Genomic DNA, 12,035 nt, shown 5'->3' on the forward strand with positions numbered 1-12,035 from the left:
CAACAGGTGTCAGTGACCCACACTGTATCGTGGTGAGCTCTGAGAATAAACCTTTTGGGCTTTTCTCAGATAAGACAGGAAAATGGAAACAGGAATGCCAACTCGTGTAGACCCAGCTCTGCGGACAGGAGAGATCAATATTAGGGTAATTCAGCAGATGATCCCTCACAAATCAGCAATCTATGTTCTATATTCCATTTAATATGTTGGTAGAAACCAATTATGTCTGTATCTACATAAAGAGATGATCAAGTTCCACAATAATGACTCTTAATTAGGAAAGAAGACAAAGTGATTAAGTTGACAAGTTGGATAAAATAATAAACACAAGCTCTTAATGCCACGCTTTGACCACTCCCTAGGTGAGATGAAATGTTTTGGAAATAAGCGCACTTAGTTCACCAACCTAAATGAACACAATTTGAAGCCAGATTTAACCTAGGATGTCTTAAAAAAAAAAAATACACAATCAAGTCTACCTTCTGGGATTCTAACTGAGAATCCTGTTCTTAACTTCTCTCCATCTTGTCGCACAACTGCACTCTTATGTAAAAACCAACATAACTTTAAAAAAATGAATAAATGGGGCCGGGCGTGGTGGCTCACGCCTGTAATCCCAGCACTTTGGGAGGCCGAGGTGGGCAGATCACGAAGTCAGGAGATTGAGACCATCCTAGGTAACACTGTGAAACCCCATCTCTACTAAAAATACAAAAAATTAGCCGGGCATGGTGGCGGGTGCCTGTAGTCCCAGCTACTCAGGAGGCTGAGGCAGGAGAATGGCATGAACCCAGGAGGCAGAGCTTGCAGTAAACCAAGATCACACCACTGCACTCCAGCCTGGGCGACAGAGAGAGACTCCGTCTCAAATAAATAAACAAATAAAATAAAATAAAATAATAAATGTTTCTCAAAAGTCTCTATGACTGTAGGTCAAATTTGTACTTCAATATAGGAACCCTGATGGGCATTCTTCTGCAGGTGCAGACAACCGCGAGTCGAGTGTGTGGGTCGGCAGCTGTACTGCACACACCTGCAGGTGTACCGTGACTTCTAGCTGCAAAGCAGATGTACCACCAAGTCTCAGCATGTGACAACGTGGCACTGCAGATGCAGTGGTTTGGAAAGGGCGCAAAGGAAAATAAGCTTTCTCAGATGACGTCCGTAACAGAAGTGTTCTGGGTACACTCGCTCTGCCAACCCCTTTACTTAGTAGCCAACTATGATTATGAGAAAGTCAAATAGTCTATCAGCATCAGTCTTGACCCTTGCCTTAGGGGTGATCACTGTTAGATGACCAAGACCACTTTAAGTTGAACTACCTATAATTCTACAGCCTCAAAAAGAATCTGCAAATTCCAAAACCAGTCTTGTGCAGGGCAAACATCACGCAGCTAGGAGCCAAACACACCTGTGTCATAATCCCAGCTCTGCTACACTCCATGAAGCCCCACAAAGGTGATGTGAAGCCTTTGGGCCTCAGCTGCCTCATCTGTACATAGGGCCTTTGCCAGACAAGCTCTCAGGTCTCATCTGGGGCTCACATCCTATTATTCTTGGTCATGGAATTCAAGAGACATCACAGTCACTTGAAGAAATTGGATGGTTCCCCCTTGCCCACAGCTGTACTTCTGTGCACCAGTTGCTGAGAGAAAGAAACTTCCTCTCTGCGAGCTGGACAAGGCAATAGCAATGAAGATGACCTCACAAGAGGCAAAGCATGTGAACACCAAAAAGAAATGGCAGAAAAAATCTACAAGGGAAACCATCCTCTCCAAAGCACCCAGTGATGAGGAGAGTCGATGACCAGGAAAAATACCTTGGTTCCAAGCATGAGAAAACTAGAGAATGCATGCTGTCACACACTTTTTCTTGGCACATCATAGTAATTGGATAACATTTTGATGTGGGTAAAAATACAGGAAAGATTCAAAGGATCACTCACCCTATGAAAACAGCAGGTCGATTTCTTTTCACGAAGAAAATGGTCTAATTTCTTTGGAAAACTGGAAGAGAAAAAGAGATTTTTTAAAAAATTAATAACTCCATTTTCTAAATCAGTTCAAATGAGCAGGCCTAGAGGTGATAAGAAATTTCAGCCCCTAGCACTTTGGCCTTTATTAGGTGCACAATAAATGTCTGAAGAACAATAGATGCATGATTATTTGGCTGACTATATGAAGTTTAAAAGCAGAGCTTTGAACAATCAATACGTAGAAAACAATCACAGGCATGATTCATTTATCATGAGACGTATGGTCCTTGTGACAAAGAGTCCATATTGTGGTGCCCAAGAAATCAATTTTTTAGGTGCGTTTTTTTAAAATGTCATGTCCTCCATGCCCACCATGATGCTTATTGAAGAAGCCTTTTTTGTATTTTTTTTAAAGTAATGTTTCTGTAGAGATGTTGCCCAGGCTGGTCTTGATCTCCTGGCCTCAAGCGCTCCTTCCACCTCGGCCTCCCAAAGTGTTGGGATTACAGGTTTGAGCCACTGTACCCAGCCTTGTTTCGTTTTCTGGGATAGGGTCTTGCTTTGTCACCCAGGTTTGTCATAGATCCATGCCCATTTTATAGTTGGAAACCCTGAGGCCCAGGGGACTGAGCCACTTGCCCACGTGCATACGGTTGTGAGTGGCAGAGTTGAGCTCAGACCCTGGGATCCTCCCTCCAAAGTGCCTCTCATGGGGGAATTCAGTGACCGTGGATGGGGGTGCCATCATAGCTCACTGCAGCCTCAAACTCCTAGACTCAAAATCCTGCCTTAGCCCCCAAGTAGCTGGGACTACAGGCATGTGCCACCACACCTGGATTAAAATGTTGTGTTTTTTCTTTATTTGCAGAGATAGAGTCTTGCTACATTGCTCAGGCTGTGAAGAAGTCTTAGTAAATAACCAAAGTACCCCATTCCTGCACTTTGCTCTTTCCCAAAATGGTATACCCACAGCTTCACTCCCCGCAGTGATTTGTATGTAATTAGGCTCATATGGGAATGTGGACTTGGCAGAGGGGCGCTGGAGGCCACATATCAGGCTGACTAAGTAATCCTGTGAGGAAGCCACGGTGTCTGAGATACTGACGGGTCAAACAAAGTGTGGGAAAGAACAGAGATGATGTGAATGTTGGACAGAGGAAGCCTGAAAGACAAAGGGAGATAAGGGAGCGACGGCAACAGACTGTTTAATCTACACCACACAAGGAACTAAGTTCAAGATCCAACTCAACAATAATTTCCAGAGACTATTTTAAAGACGCCTTTGCAGGCTTAAGAGAGGCTGTGAGGCAAAGCTATTCCAGCTCCTGACGTTCTGTGGGCAAGTTGAACAGGATTCCAGAATCTTTGGGATTCATTCTACGAGCTGTGGAAGGCCACAGCCTTCCCGCCCTTTTCCTCAGAGGACGTGGACTGCATGTGGCCACCAAGGCAGGATAGAGCTTCTTCAGGATGGCCCACCAGCCTGTAGGAAGATTCCCAGACTCAGTTTCTCAGAATCTAAAGGGCACTCCTCCAAGTCCCACAGAGCAGTCCACAAGTATTTAACGTGACACTGACTATGCAGTCGGACTATCCTAGGCTAGGTGGGGCTGCAAAGACAAAGGTTATGCTCCAACTGAAAAAACTGCCAGAAAACCATGCAAACATTGAAAAACGGTAGATACTGACAAAATCTCTGAGTCTCTTCTTTGTTTTAAAGCAACACTTTATAATCCACTCACACGCATTGACCTTTTCATCCTAACAACAGACGAGATGTCTACAGTACGAATTCTTGAGACCACAAAGATAGATTTCAAAGTCAGACCTCAGTCTGAGCCTCAGCTCAGTCACAGAGGAGCTGTGTGGTTCCAGTCACTTAAACTCTCTGAACCCTTTCCTCATTTGTATAATGGCAATAACGATACCGACTTCATAGAATGTTTCTAGTTTTTAGTGTGGCATTTGGTACGCAGAAGAGACTGAATAAAACAAAAAGGCATTATCACCATTTGGCACAACATGTTCATATATCTGTAACAATGGAGGAAAGACACAGGAGAGGCGTTGGTGACTTAATAATTCGCCAGAATGTGACTGGGCGTGGTGGCTCACTCCTGTAATCCCAGCACTTTGGGAGGCTGAGTAGGGTGGATTACCTGAGGTGAGAAGTTTGAGACCAACCTGGCCACTATGGTAAAACTCTGTCTCTACTAAAAATACAAAATTAGCTGGGCATGGTGGCATGCACCTGTAATCCCAGCTACTTGGGAGGCTGAGGCAGGAAAATTGCTTGAACTCGGGAGGTGGAAGTTGCAGTGAGCCAAGATCATGCCATTGCACTCCAGCCTGGGCAACAAGAGCAAAACAAACAAACAAACAAACAAAAAACAACAAAAGAATTACCAGAATGTGAGTACCTGCACCGTATTCCCCTTTTCCTCACCCCTCACACGTAGATGAGACAAGTAGCCATATGATCCAGAAATCCTACTGCTGGGTATATACTCAAAAGAAAGGAAATGAGTATATTGAGGACAAGTCTGCACTTCCTCTGTTTGTTGCAGCACTGTTTACAGCATCTTAGATTTGGAAGCAATATAAGTGTCTACCAACAGATGAATGGATAAAGAAAGTGTGGTATATACACACAATGGAGTATTAGTCAGCCATAAAAAGAATGAGATCTAGTCATTTGCAACAACATGGATGGAACGAGATCATTATGTGAAGTGAAAAAAGCCAGGTACAGAAAGACAAACTTAGCATGTTCTCACTTATTTGTGGGATCTAAAAATCAAACCTACTGAACTCATGGACACAGAGAGTAGAAGGACGGCTACCAAAGGCTGGGAAGGGTAACAGGGTGTTGGAGGGGAGGTAGGGATGGTTAATGGGTACAAAAAAAGTAGTTAGAATAAATAAGATCTACTATTTGATAACACAACAGGGTGACTGTAGTCAATAATAACTGTACATTTTAAAATAAAGAGTATAACTGGAATGTTTGCAATGTAATGGATAGATGCTTGGGGGGACAGATACTCTATTCTTCATGATGTGTTTATTTTACATGTCTGTATCAAAACACCTCATGTACCCCATACATATACACACCTACTATGTACTCGCAAAAATTTTTTAAATTAAAAAAAAATTACAGGACTATGCAGTCAAAAAAAGTGGATGAGACAAATGAGAACAAAATAAAACTATTTACTGTATAATAATTAGATAAACAGAAAAACTCAAGTAATACAAATCCACAGAAGTCCCACCAATAATCGCTATTAACATTCTGGTTATATGACCCCAGACTCTTTCCTATGCCCAAGTATACAGAGTATATTGTACATATACATCTAGAAATAAATCTACATATAAACATACAATCTATTTATAACATACTATGATAGTATTCATAGTAATTTGCTGTCTGATTTTTTTTACTTATTAATTATATTGAAAATCTCTTTTAACATCAATAGATGCATCAACATCATAATTTTTGAGGACTGCAAGAGTATTGCATTGAAGGACTGAACCAATAAACATTTATTTGTTGAATTTACAGAGTCTACCAAAGTGTCCCAAGTTTATAAGAAATGACTACATATTGTGGTAGCATGTGGTTTTTTTCTTCTACATTTTTCAAGATTGAGAAAGGCAGGCTGAATAAATATAAAAAGCCTTAACAGCAAAAAAGTGTTTTGGTTTGAGTGGGTGTAGCGTAGAAGAACACAAACTAACACATATACCACAAGGAATAGAATCACACATTAGAATATTCAGTAGGTGGCCGGGTGCGGTGGCTCACGCCTGTAATCCCAACACTTTGGGAGGTCAAGGCAGGTGGATCACCTGAGGTCAGGAGTTCAAGACCATCCTGGCCAACGTGGTGAAACTCCGTCCCTACCAAAAATACAAAAATTAGCTGGGCATGGTGGCAGATGCCTGTAATCCCAGCTACTCGGGAGGCTGAGGCAGGAGAATCGATTGAACCCGGGAGGTGGAAGTTGCAGTGAGTCGAGAGTGCACCACTGCACTCCAGCCTGGGCAACAAGAGTGAAACATCGTCTCAAAAAAAAAGAATATTCAGTGGGTGTCCAACACATTGAAAAAGGACTCAACCTTAAAGACTCGGGATAAAGGGTGAATAGGGATGGCTAGATCAAGTATTAAATCATTAAGTCTGAAGTCAAGCAAATGTCCTTGTTTTCGGCCCAATTATGGTAGAGTTACTTAATGATACAGAGAAAAAGTTAACTGAAAACTGTATGATCTTGAGGGATCCTAGAAATTAAATCACTATTTGAAGGTGAAAACGTAAAAAAAAAAAAAAATCAGGACTTACCATATTTCTTTAGAAGGTATCAAAAATTAAAATGTTCATTTGGTGTTAATATTTCTAACCCAAGTTCCTTCTCAAAGAGAATGGTTGGTTTGCTAAAAATATATGTGATAGGATTTGCTGAAGTCACATGACACACCCTTCCCCTCAATTAAGGGTGCCATACCTCCCCAGCGACTAGTGACACTCCAGGAAAATCCCACTCTTTAGGGGAGCCTGCGGAAGTGAGTGTATCCCTGCAATGGGCAGAGTGTGTGGAAATCATGTCTCCAGTCATGAAGACACGAATGCAGTTAACCTTTTCTGAGTATCCAACACTGCTCCATGAATCAGGCAGCAGATAGGGCTGGCAGAGAGCAGCAGAGGGAGAAAGAACACACAGCAGCAGCAAAGAAATGCCATAGGAGACAGATACTGGCTGCAAAATCCTGGTGAGATCAAAGGTGGAGATGCAAAGTAGAGCAACACAGAGTCTGATCTGTGAAACCAGGGTGCATAACCAATGGTAGGTGACAGTCCCTTACAACAAATGCTCCCTAAATGCTTCAACCCTGGTCCAGCTGACGCAATTTTTAAGGGGAGTGGTAATTTGTGGTGGGGGTCGTGCTCTTAGAAAAAACATGTCTATTACATTTTGACCATGTGAAATGGAATCAATGTCAGGAAAAAAGAATACAGACCTTAAATGTCAGCACTGGATGGAGTCAGAGAGAGCATTTCTTAGACAATTCACTCTAGGCACTTACAAGATCATGGAATATGAACTGAGCTACTTTTAACAAATCTCTTTTCCTGGTACAATTCAGAAGCTGGTGAGATGTTTCTAGATCTAACAATGAACTTCTTATAGGGACAGAGTTTTTGCTTTGCCCAACTCTCTTGTAGTCACCGCTTTTCCATGAGTGAGCAGTAGATGGTCAGGCTGTGTTGTATGCTATATAATGGCTTTTTTACACCATCAAGACTAAATCTTGATGGGTGTGGTGGCTCATGCCTGTAATCCCAGCACTTTCAGTGGCCGAGGCGGGAAGATCACTTGATGTCAGGAGTTCAAGACAAGCCTGGGCAACATGGCAAAACCCCGTCTCTACTAAAAATACAAAAATTAGCCAGGTGTCCTGGTGCATGCCTGTAATCCCAGCTACTCAGGAGGCTGAGGCAGGAGAATCTCTTGAACCCGGGAGGTGGAGGTCGCAGTGAGCTGAGATCGCACTACTGCACTACAACCTGGGTAACAGAGTGAGACTCCATCTCAAAAAAAAAAAAAAAGACTAAATCATACATTGCTTCCAAAGGTAGCTCCATATCCTTTGAAGGTATACATGGGAGAGTCCATAACATATCCTGTATTCCAGATCTAGCCATAAAACCATGTGGTTTAGATTCTAACATCCAAATCTAATTGTGTGTCTCTGGTAAAAATGACTTGTCCAGTAAAGCTGTGCTGATACTATATGTTCCACAGTTACGTTATCATCATATTTTCAGACTAACTGACTTTTGGAAATGTTGTCTTGTCATTGTATTGTATCATCCTGAGTAAGCATTAAATTCCTTAATATTTGCAACAACCATTTGCTAAGTGGCTAATTTGTATGAACACATTTTTATCTATTATCTCTAATCCTGACAAAAAATATCTGTAAAATAGGTTTTATTAGCCTCATTGTACAGATGAGGAAAATAAGGCTCAAGAAAAGTAACCTAACCAAGGTCACCAGTAAGTGACAAAGCTAGGTTTGTCTGGGTTTCACGGCCAAAGAGGAAAGATGAGCTCCCTGGCAACATGCACGAGAGATTAAAGTCTCGATACGTAAGCATTCTGACAAACAAAAGATAAGCACTTGCGGCCGGGCACGGTGGCTCATGCCTGTAATCTCAGCACTTTGGGAAGCTGAGGTGGGTGGATCACCTGAGGTCAGGAGTTCGAGACCAGCCTGGGCAATATGATGAAACCCCATCTTTACTGAAAATAGAAAAATTAGCTGGGCATGGTGGTGTGTGCCTATAATCCCAGCTACTTGGGAGGCTGAGGCAGAAGAATTGCTTAAACCTGGGAGGTGGAGGTTGCAGGAAGCTGAGACTGTGCCATTGAACTCCAGCCTGGACAACAGAGCAAGACTCTTTTTTTTTTTTTTTTTGAGGGTAGCAAGCGAGGATGTGAGAACAAAAGTTACCCATGACATTCAGTGGAGAGTTGTGTATTAGTGCCCAACAGGTGCCAGGCAAGCGTTCTTCAGGCAGCACAGCAGGACCAAAGTGCTGACAGTGGCAACGGCACAAAATGTAGCCTTGGCAAGTCAGTCTAACAATTACTTTGCATCATTCTGATTATGAGCCACAAGCATGCAATCAACAGCATAGAGACAGTCTTAAATGATCTCCATCAGCATTTTACTTTAGTTATCAAAGCGTGGCAGATTGAACACACGCTCATCTGACCTAAGCGCAATGTTAATAACCCAAACACAAAGAATGTGCAGGAATAATAATGGCTCAAGAGCACCGGCCTTGCTGGGGGCCATTGGTTATAACAGACGTATTTTATTTTATCCAACTTTTTTCATTTATTACCTCAGAATAGATACATATTATTACGTGTTTCTCGTCGGATAAATTTATCCACAGTCTAACTCAATTTAAATTGAGTTAGGACTTCAGTGAGTTTACAAATTCCCTAAACTTACTATGGCATGACGTGCATGTCTCCACGAGGAGCACTTTTCACACTCCACGGTAAATTTTTGTCGTACTCATCTTCTCCACTAAATTGTGACCCAGCTCTGAGAGCCTGGATTTTACATCATTTATCTCTGTGTAGCAGACATTCAAAATACGCAGAAATGAATGAATCCTCAGAGAATCATAAATAAAAGGCATGCTTATTGAGTCCGTGAATGTCCCCAAGTTGGAGAAGTCACTAGCATTTCAAAGAGCAACATCTGAATTCCAAAATTTGTCTAAAATTGAAAAGACGATTATAAATATATACCATGAAATTTGGTACATATCTGTTCTTAAGGAATTAAAACATATAAATATAAAAATAAGGAACTACTCCTCTGATATTGACTGAAGAAAATCATTTTCAAAGGGACTCTTATCAAAGCTCTATTTTCAACATTCAAGCTTAAAATGCAAGGGGCAGACAGTATTTTGAGAATGGTTTTCAAGGAATGTAATTAAAATCAACATAGGTTGGAGAACCAGATCCAGAAGAGAAATACTGATTGCTATATTTCAGGGGGGAAAAAAGGTCAAATTGTCAAAAAGTAAAGAAAAGGGCATGAAAGTTTTCAATACTGTCTCAATGCCCATCACTTCACTCACAAAGTGAAGCAGTAAGATTCCATGGAAGGGTTAAGGGTTCATTTTGCTTTTAGATAAACATTGTATGTGGAGCAAAAGGTAACCTCTTGTCAGATTCATCCATTGTCAGAATCTTATTTGCACTGTACAAAATGACTACTCCACCGTTTTACTTAAGAAAACATCTACACTGGGACCTATGAGAGGGTGGAGGTGGGAGGACAAAGAAGATCGGGAAAAATAACTAATGGTTACTAGGCTTAGTACCTGGTGACAAAATAATCTGTACGACAAAGCCCCATGACACAAGTTTACCTATATAACAAACCTGCACAAGTACATCTGAACTTAAAATATAAGTTAAAAAAAAAACAACAACACCTACATGTAGATGTCAATCAGGTTTTATGATTTCCTGGGTGTCTGTGTTCATGGGTGGGTATGAGTGTGTGTGTATGTGCAGGATTTCTTTCCCATTATCTCAATGGGTATTATACATAATTTTTTAAGTCAATGCTTAATACTCTTCAACTGCCAAAACATACCATATAAACTCTTCAAAGACAGTGTCCATACACCTTAACAAGTCCTCTAACAGCTAGCATAAGTTTACTGTATACATGGTCAAGGCATTGAACAGAATTTGTAAAAAAAAAAAAAAAAAAAATCAGCACATCAACAGTATCTCAAAATTCCAAAATTGGCAATCACTGCCTCAGCAAAGCTGCACCTCTGACCTGGAGACAGAGGGGAAGAGAAGCAGGAAACTACTTTTAGGGTGCCAGGCAGCAAGTTGCCTGCGGTCTACGTTTCGGGGCAGGTCCTCTTCCATAACTCCTCTCACCACAGCTAAAGATCAGAGCTACTTCACCAAAGGTTAGTACAAATAGGAAATATCACAGGGGAAAGGCAGGAGTCAGATTCTGTGACTTTAAAAAGTTCAACCCAGGCCAGGCGTGGTGGCTCACACCTGTAATCCTAACACTTTGGGAGGCTGAGGCCGGTGGATCACCTGAGGTCAGAAGTTCGAGACCAGCCTGGCCAACATGGCAAAACCCTATCTCTACTAAAAATACAAAAATTAGCCAGGTGTGGTGGCAGGAGCCTGTAATCTCAGCCATGCGGGAGGCTGAGGCGGAAGAATCGCTTGAACCTGAGAGATGGGAGATTTCAGTGAGCCGAGATCATGCCATTGCACTCTAGCCTGGGAAACAAGAGTGAAACTCCGTCTCAAAAAAAAAAAACAAAAAACAAAAAACAGCGCTACCCATGTTAGAAACCTTTTGGTTACATCTGGTAACAGCCCCAGTGATGCTAAGAACATGAAAGCCATTGCCCCAATCAGGGTCTATCTTATTCAATTAATACTTAAAACAGTAATATCTACTACATAAGCTTTATTGTTTTCAAAGTGAATAGCTTGCAGTCAACATCACTACATTATATATATGGTTTGTAAAATAGTATTTCTTCAACACCTAGAACAGCCAAAGGGCAGCAAACTTTTTCTACAAAAGACCAGAGAGCAAATGTTTTAGGCTGTGTGGGCCAGACAGCTCTGCTGCAACTACTCAATCTGTCATTGTAGTGCAAAAGCAGCAATAGAAGATACTCATACAAATGGGCATGTCAGTGTTCCAATAAAACTTAATTTACAGAAACAGGCTGGGGTGATATTTGGCCCACGGTCCATAGTTTGTCAATACCTGGTCTAGAATATTATCACACTGAACAATTATAAGATGGACTCTCAACTTCCTTCCTTTCCTCTAAAGAGATTATTTTTCTTAGTGAAAAGTTAGATGACAATATCATACAGTATCCAAAAGCAGTCAGTGGTGTATTCTGCAGCATCCACCACTGAACCTCATCCACAATAAGCAGATATGGGCAAATCTTAGAATGCCAGGTGGAGTTTTCCAGAGTGGTAAGTCTCTACATATTCATCTCTGCATTACATATGTGCAAAGGGAACAGGCTGCGCCATGGAACCCCAGATAAATGCTAAATAGCCTCTTGAAGCAGTGTACTATCTAGGAATGCAAGAAGACTCTTGAGCAACAATAAAAAACAAACACCTTGATTAAAAAATGGGCAAAGGACTTAAATTGAAATTTCTTCAAAGAAAATATGCAAATGACCATTAAGCACATGAAAAGACACTCAACATCACTAATCATTAGGAAAATGCAAATCAAAACCACAATGACATACCATTTCGCGCACATTAAGATGGCTTTGATTAACAACAACAAAAAACAACCCCCAAAACAAGAAAATAACAAATGTTGGCAAGGATGTGGACAAACTGGAACTCTGTGTACATTGCTGATAGAAATGCAAAATGGTACAGCTGCTGTGAAAAATACCATGATGCTTCCTCAAAAAATTAAAAAACTA

General features: G+C 41.3%; 1 protein-coding gene across 8 annotated transcripts in view; it reads right to left on the minus strand.

Annotated features, from left to right (window-relative positions):
• The window catches only part of ATXN1 (ataxin 1), a 457,657-nt gene that overhangs the window by 218,534 nt on the left and 227,088 nt on the right, over positions 1-12,035 (minus strand). For all 8 annotated transcript variants that reach the window (XM_050788034.1, XM_050788028.1, XM_050788029.1 and 5 more), the window contains one exon: positions 1,946-2,006. The gene's annotated coding sequence lies outside the window, so the exon portion shown is untranslated. The remainder of the gene's footprint in view (positions 1-1,945; positions 2,007-12,035) is intronic.

The sequence above is a fragment of the Macaca thibetana genome, chromosome 4, assembly GCF_024542745.1.
Source record: "Macaca thibetana thibetana isolate TM-01 chromosome 4, ASM2454274v1, whole genome shotgun sequence".
Classification (NCBI taxonomy): Eukaryota; Metazoa; Chordata; class Mammalia; order Primates; family Cercopithecidae; genus Macaca; species Macaca thibetana.